General features: G+C 37.8%; 1 non-coding gene across 1 annotated transcript; it reads left to right on the top strand.

Annotated features, from left to right (window-relative positions):
- Positions 1-2,613: 2,613 nt before the first annotated feature.
- Positions 2,614-2,738, top strand: LOC125347455. Its single transcript, XR_007210229.1, has one exon. It is a non-coding gene; the product is annotated as a small nucleolar RNA SNORA40 (small nucleolar RNA).
- Positions 2,739-8,430: the final 5,692 nt, after the last annotated feature.

Here is an 8,430-nt window from a genome sequence, read left to right as displayed (position 1 = left end):
GCTAAATAAAAGGAACAAATCTTTTAGGTAAGTTCTGTAAAATCTTGGGTCTTGACAAACACAAGAATCCATGAAACACACAGTTTAAGAAAGAAAAGATTAAGAGAGGCTGCTAGATTCAAGACTGCAATTAGCACAAAAGACTTTCCAATGGATCACCAGAGGCTGATTTGAACAGCGGTACATCTATACTGAGTGCTTACAAAGTTGGATGCACTGTGCTAAGTGCTAAGAAATTGCTATTTTATTCAATCTCTCAGGAACTGGCAGAAAAAAAAAAACACAAACAGATTTAGAGGAACTTAGGAACTTGACCAGGGCGATGTCACAGGAGAATCAAGAAGCTTGGATTCAAATACTGCTAATGAAACTTTTGCATCTTGATGTGTAAGTAAAAGATGTGCTGTGCCGCTAGGGATTTACAACAAAATCTCTTTTGAAAACAAATAGAGAGGAAAGACAGACAAGGAAGGAGAGAAAAGTGAGAATATCTGAAAGAGGGGAAGATACAAGGAAAAGGGAGAGCAATATTGGAAATTGTTGAACAATTAAGGTAGAATGACTGCTCCATCCTCTGAGTGTCAAAGAAAATAAGATCTGATTTTTGTCTGACTCCTTGGGTCATTTCATGAATTTTCATACAATGTCTACAGTCTGGCTCGCAGCATCCTCTTAGTATTTAAAAATATTATTTATGTTTTCATTATGGCCTCTATATACAAATAAGGCAATTTAGTAGTCCTGAAGGCAGAGGAAATACATTTATTCCCAACCCTAGTGGGAAGGAAGACTGTAGTGGTTTGCCTAACAAGTGGAAAGCTGATTTTCATTGTGAAATCGTTCTGAGCAGTTTTCAGCAGCAATTTCTGCATGGTCTTTACACAGTGGGTTTAGAACTTTACATTTCAGCGAGATGTAGCTGCTCAATGTCCTGGGATCTTCCCATTCTCATTCTCATTCCATACATAATTCAGAGAACACAAGTCACATCAGGACCTGTGCTTTGTGTTTTTATCCTTCAATGTAAGAGTGTAAGAAGTTTCCATTAAGCTAAAAAGATACTTATAATTATCCTAAGCATAGATCAGATCCAATATTATTTTTTATCTTGTCTATGAAAGACAAGATACACATTAGCAGAAATAGAGATGATAAGACATTTGTCATCCTACAGAGACAAGAATAAAGAGGAAGACAGAGGCCGATACAAAATGGGAACGTGAAATCAAACACAAACATGGATGGATATTAAGAGACAGAAAAATATCACGCGTTTTCTTGATTTATTCTCACTTGTCTACATGGAAGATATGTTGTATGTGTTCTTGATTTGATTTGGTCTTTTTCTAGACATGTTTTATATTTTTAAAAAATCTTTCACAAAAATTTTCATTTCTGTGTCTGCTTTTATTAGATCTCTTTTATTCCCTTTCACATGTCCTGAGGACTCTGAGTATTTCTTCTACCTTCATATCATCTCCTTGCACTATATCCTTGTGTAGGTGTACTCCTGGGTAACCAAATTGAGAAACAGAAAATAAACTCATTTAACTAGTTCCAAGATGATGTATCATGTGATGTATTTTATCCACATCTGTGCACATCTTCTTCTCTACTTCCTGACCAAGGTCAAAGGGAGATTTGAATTACAGACTTCAGTTTTAAGGGATATGATGGTAAAGTCAATGCTAACTTGCTGGGAATTGGTAAGGCCAAATAAGACCAGATAGTTTCTATATGGTTTGAAGATATATTATTTATAAAAGATTTACTTTACTCTGGCTACTATAAAAAAGACTTCTTCCTCCCAGACATCCATATGTATTTGTAATGTGTGAAATCTGACACAAGTCACTGGGTTTCCAAGTACCATCCTGGCAACCACCTGTTGCTATAGAAGAACATGGTGAGTGCAATGGTCACATCCTTGAAACCCACTGTCTGCTAAGAGTGGAGTCCTTGCCATCTCTGAGGGTTTAACATGGACTTTGGTTATGAACGGGAGCCCAAACCTCTTGAGGAAGGAGCAAGTTATAATTTTGGCAAAGTTTTGCATTCATCTAATTCCATTAAAATAAAGTTTATCTTACAGGCATTCTTAGAACATACTTTTCACAACAGAGCATTTATTGTAGTAGATAAATGGCAACCTCTGACTACATGCTGGGGCTTTGTTCTCTTCACCTTTGGTCCCATGTGACTTCCTTTCACAGTGTGTGGAACCCATAGAGTGACATACATCCATAGAGGGCTCTCAGAAGCCAGATACTCTAAAGATATAGGTTGTGCACCCACTGGGACCAACTTTGTATCTTTTGTCCAGGGTAACCTATTAACACCTGTATTTTGTTTTTCAAAAGATACAGTACAGTAATTCCATGCCTCTTGTAGAAACAAGACTTCATAGTTGAAGAAAAATTACATTATCTTTACTTCTTGTGAACATCAATATAATGAGATTAATGATTCAGATAATTTTCAAATCTCTAGGATGTTTAGAATTTCATATTTCAGTACTCCAATACAAATAACCCCCAAAATGGAATATAGTTTTCCTATTTAAAACACAATTTCAGTGGCACGTGTGTGCGTGCATGTGTGTGTGTGTGTGTGTGTGTGTGTGTGTGCATTTGTTTAATTTGTAGCAAAGTCTTACAAACAGTTGCAAACAATGAATCTTTTGCAACCCAGAATTTATTGTTGAACATAAGATTTTGGTACATGTAAGAAGGAATATGATTCTTAAAATAGTTGACAATCTGAGGGTTTGTTAACTCACACCAGTTGGCTCTGAGAATAAAGTTGAAAGAAAAGCAAAAAAAAAAAAAAAGACAATGCCAGGACTAAAATAACATATTATATTTATTATGTCATGAGCAGTGTATTTTAATAAAGCTATTCAAATATAAGGAGAATAGGTACACTTTATCAATGAGGTTATCATTGCAGCATAATGGAAAATCTTGTTTGGATATGAAATAACTTTCAAAAAGAGTGAATTTTTTTCATGTGCTATGCAATGGCTAGAAATATTTTCCAACCACTTTAAGAGAACTGATAGTACATTATACAGCAGTAATCTGAGTTGTATACCTGAGCCTCCCAATGATAAAACCTTAACTTGGTGTATCCAGATGAATCATCAGCTTCCTTTATTTCATATGAATACTGACTGTGTGTTCCTATTATGTGCCACCAACTTGTCAGTAGACCTGGTAATCACAGAAAACATGATTTGTTCCCTTTAGGAGGCAGAATCATAACCTCTCATAGCTACTCGGTGTTACTGACATATAGGTTCCTGCCCTCCAATTCAATAGGCTGTTGTTGGGGGGAGGAAGGGAAATAATATGATGCTTCTTATACATGGAAACCCAAGAAAATGTACATTTAAAATATGGCATAATTTTTAAACTCTTGCCTGAGATATGGAAAGAAAGAAATATGATCCATAATTAATACTGTGACCTTTAAGGTCACAAAAATGATATATTTGATGGCCTAGAGCAAATGATTGGACCTTTCTGGACCATTGGGTCATTGAAACTGTATGATAGCAACATATCCTTTTAGTTTGTTTTGTGATCCATACATAAAATCCCAGTAAGGTACACAGTATGTAATTAATAATTGGGTTAGCACCAAGTAGTAATTATTCAGGAACTAGTTAATAGTAGCTGACACACAAGAAACTAGGATTAGTCAGGATGATGATGATATATTTATAAAATACAGAGAAAACTATTGCAATTTAAAAATGTTCTGTTTGATAATAAATGTTTAGTCAAATACGATCATGTTCAATCTGCATATAATTATTTTAGTTCGTGTAACCTGTATTACTTTTAGAAAAAAATATATGCATAAACCAACGTATTTAATATTTAGATAAGATTATGTAAGGACCATGTAACAAGTGCTCATTTTTAGAGAAAAAGACACATCAGGAAACTAAACTATTTATTTTCTAGGTAGCAATGCACACAATGCAAGATTCCATACCTTGAATAAGGATAACAATTTTCTGTGATCACTGGAAAGGCAGCAAGACAATGAGTATTGGAATGAATAAGAAGGAGGCATTTCCCCTTGAGATATTCAGTGTGACAGAAACTACAGGGGTCGGGGGTGGGGAGCATCTATCTTTGAATTCACAGCTAGCCAATCATTTGACAGTCCTTGACTGGTGTATAAACGTGTCTGAGTTGTGACCATGGGAGGAGAACAGAAGTCATGTGTCCTATTTGCGAGAGTGAGTAATAGAAATCTTTTCCAGTTTTCCCCATGCTCCATTAAATTAGGTTCTACAAGACAAATTACAGAGAAGAGAATCACCAGTTGATCAGAAACAAGTGTCTTGGACTGTTACCTAAGCAATAATACGTCTTTATTATGGTTGTGAGGTCGTGATATTGCTCTTGTTGATCTGCACAGCAGTCTGATGTTGGATTGACATTGGACCTACCCACATGGACTGTAGAAAAAGCAGAAAAAGTCTGTTTAGAAACAAAACAGCATATACTAAATACTTAATAATGCATTTATACTAAACTATTAGCATATGTTTAATTACTTTTATCTAGTTTTGGCACTGATTTTGAATTATTTATGCCCCAAGCCTGCCTTACTTCTTAAGTAATTAAATGTAGCCTCTCTACTAGTATATTCGTTTCCCAGGCTGCTGAAACAAAGTACCAAGAGGTGGGGGGGGATGGGGGGTTCATCAATAATATATATGTCTACATATATACATATATATATATATATTTAATCTCAGATCTGAAAGACAGGAATTTTAAATCAAGGCAATAGCAGGACCAGGTCCATATGAAAACTCTAGCAAAAGCTGCAGTCACTGCTTCCTTGATTGTAGAAGTCTACTAACAATTTGTGCCATTTTTTGAGTTGAAGCTTCATGGTTACATGGTATTCTATTAAAGTTTCTGTCCTCAGATAGATAAGGGTTTACTCTGGCCCAGTATGACATTGCCTTAACTAATTACATCTGCAAAGGCTCTGTTTCTTAATAAGGTCATATTCTGAAGCAATGAGAGTTAGGGTTTCAATTTACCTGTTTCAGAGCTGGGTGCATAATTTTTATTGCAGTGATTTAATAAGAATCACTTCAATAATTGCTTTGTTGTTATAATAAGTGCCTTCAGATCTGTTCCACTTCTCCCCCCACTCCTAATCCCTATTTTTAAATGTCTAATCAATGTCTCCCTCTTTAAGGACGTTTTCTCCAGTGTTCTGACACACCAATTTTTCTCTCGGTGAAATTCTACACTACTGACAGTCTAAGCAATTAGCCTGCATTAGTAAGAATTGGTAGCTTTGTCATGCCCGGATTCGAGCAGGAATGTACAACCACTAGAAAACATGGATTACACACACACACATGCACACGCACACACACACATCTGCACATGTGCGCACACACACACACACAAATTTTACAATTGGTTATTGACCTTAAGTCATGGTGGGAGTTCATTAATCAGTCTTTGTGAGGTTGCTATCTCTCTCTCAGGCATTAGAGAGTAATCAGGGACAGGCAGACAAAATGTGGCTGGTGTAAAGAAGAATCAATAGGAACTTACATAGTAATGTGTCTATTGTGAACTGGAATCTGTATCCGACTCACATTGCCCTCAGTTTCCCTCTTGAGACACTGATGAAGTGGAGGAGAAGGGGATGTCCTTCATCATGAAACTAAACATGCACCTGGTCCAAAACTTGAAAAGTTTAAGGTGGAGATCCAATAGCACCGCCAGATGAATGACGATAACACACATAAGCTATGAAAGCACCAAGGCACTGCTCTTGAGTTTCTTGCTGCAAACCACAATGCTGTCTCTGACCTTCTCTGCTTTCCAGATCTAGGAAGAAATGGCTCTTGTGTCCCCTTGTTCAGAGAGAAATGATTCTGGAAAATGTAATGCAAGCTTAGCCAAGTTGACACAATACAAATCAACCTCACTAATTATTATAAAAAAGATTTAGAGTGCATCTAGTTTTTTTTCCATGTCCATTTATTCTCTCATTGAATGTGCATTAAGCAATTATCTCTTTAATAACTCTGCTATGTACTGTGACAACAGGAATTAATAAGACATGGTTGGTTGCTTACCTCATACAGCTTCTAATTCATCAAAGACACAGATCTATAATCATACAGCTGGCAAACCATTTAATAACCACAATAAGCATATACCTAAGGTGATATAAAAGCTTAAAGAAGGGGTGAACTGTGCTAAAGTACCAGAGAACACTTCAGAAGTAAAACAAAATTTGTCAGGAAATGAGATATGTTTATTTAGGCAACTTATATACACCAGTAAATTAACAAAGCAGTCATTTATATTTCATCTAATTTTTTAACTCTTGTGATTTTTCTGATAGCCTATGTTACAGATAAAAACAATTAAAAAGAAAAAATGGCATAATTTCCTCAGCAACACCAGTGAGGAAAAGAGAGTGCTTAGGACCTACACTCTTTTGATTTTGCAGTGTCTGACCTCTGAGGTCTAGAGGCCTCATGTTAGTCTGGGAAATATAGAGAAAGGAGAGGATCTCACAGAATATTTTTGCTCTGGGAGAGTACTGAGGGAATTGGAAGAGCTCTGTAAATATGGGCTCAGAGTGACACAAAAAGTAGGGGTGAAAAAAGGCAGGAACTGCGGGGTAAAAAGAAGCGGGTACCACATTTTGATAAGACTGAAATAGTTATGCTCCCCAACCCTGAAAAAAAATGATAGCAGTTAGGGGCCTCAAGACTCTTTATTCTGGAAGTGACATAAATGAAGTAGCTTACAGAATACTTTTTCTTCTTCCTCATCCTTTTGGTTTCATCAAAATACCATAAAATGTATTAACTTTTTGTAGTTGGGTTGTTTTTTTTGTTTTGTTTTGTTTTGTTTTTGCCATTCCTGGAGCTTGAACTCAGGGCCTGAGCATTGTCCCAGGCTTCTTTTTGCTCAAGGCTAGCACTCTACCACTTGACAGGGCCACTTTTGGCCTTTTCTATATATGTGGTGCTGAGGAATTGAACCCAGGGTATCATGTATACGAGGCAAGCACTCTACCACTAGGCCATATTCCCAGCCCTAACTTTTTAAAATGTGTTAACTTTTTAACTTCCAGGAAAAGAAAAGCAAGAAACAGAGTTTAAGTAACTTAAAAAAGTGTTATGCCAAGTCGCAAAACGACCACCAAGAAGGCCACCGAGACTCAGACATTCCGAAATGGAAAAGCAAGGCAAGACTTTATTCAAGCGAGCCGCGGCTCGTGGCCTTGTCCTACCCACCGACACAGCGGAGGTTAGGAGGCAGCCCCGAGCTGCGATTGCACAGAGCTTATAAAGGCAAAAACCAGAGTTACAGCAATCAGGTGTTCAAGCAAGATTAGGATACGAGTACAAATCTGATTGGCTCAGAGCTCAAGGCATTCTAGGGGCGGTTAGAGTTAAGCATTCCCAGGCGGTTAGAGTTCTTGACCGGCTGGGCCCTAATAAGCTTGCCCTGGGTTTGCTCATCTTCATTCCCCCTTTCAAAAGAAATTCATTGTAGAAGAAAACTTGTCAAGTCTTGAACACAGACATGAGTTGGATTCAAAACTTTGGTTCTAAGTTCTTTCAGTCATCCAGTCATTCAATCAGACTCTTTGTCTCTCTGTCTCTGTCTGTCTGTCTGTCTGTCTCTCTCTCTCTTCTCTCTCTCATACACACACAGGTCTGCTCAGAACAGGGCCACATCTTCAGTATGTACAACATTCACAACGCCATTTATTTCCCAAGGAATGGCCCAGTCCTCCAAGCGCCAAACCCTCAAGCTGGCTGCTTCTGCTCTTAGCAACACTGAAAAGCTTACTGTACATTTATGGCACATAAGGGCTTCACTGGTGTTTTGGTACTTACACTTTAGCACACATACCCTCCACTGTGCTCCCAATGTTTGCCCACTGTCTTCCCCCCTTTTTCAAACAGCATTTGATGAGTATCACTGAAACCCCTCAGTATCCCCCACCCCTTCCCCAGGACTCCTTCCTAGACAGCTTTCCCTCACATCCATCATCACCATCAGCATCATGATGTACGATCTATACCCTAGAATGAGCATGTGGTATTTGACTTTTGGACCCTGGCTTATTTCTCTCAACACAATGATCTCCAGAAACATCCCCCATAACTTCAGGTTGTGTGGCCACATACACAAATGATGTCTACAAATAAACCTATAGTTTCCAACCATGATACATACATGTACCTGCTGCTGTCACGGTTTCTTTAATGATTCCTCAGTTGTTGGTGCCCGGGCTGATCCCAGAGTTTGGCTGTAAATGAACATGCATATAGGGGTGTTTTTCTAGCAAACCTTCTTAATCTCCTTTCCCTATAAACCCAGGAGAAGGGCTTTAGGGAGGCTCATAGGA

Source organism: Perognathus longimembris, chromosome 2 (assembly GCF_023159225.1).
Source record: "Perognathus longimembris pacificus isolate PPM17 chromosome 2, ASM2315922v1, whole genome shotgun sequence".
NCBI lineage: Eukaryota > Metazoa > Chordata > Mammalia > Rodentia > Heteromyidae > Perognathus > Perognathus longimembris.
The sequence above is the reverse complement of the archived record's forward strand: the minus strand, read 5'-3'. Positions and strand labels throughout refer to the sequence as shown.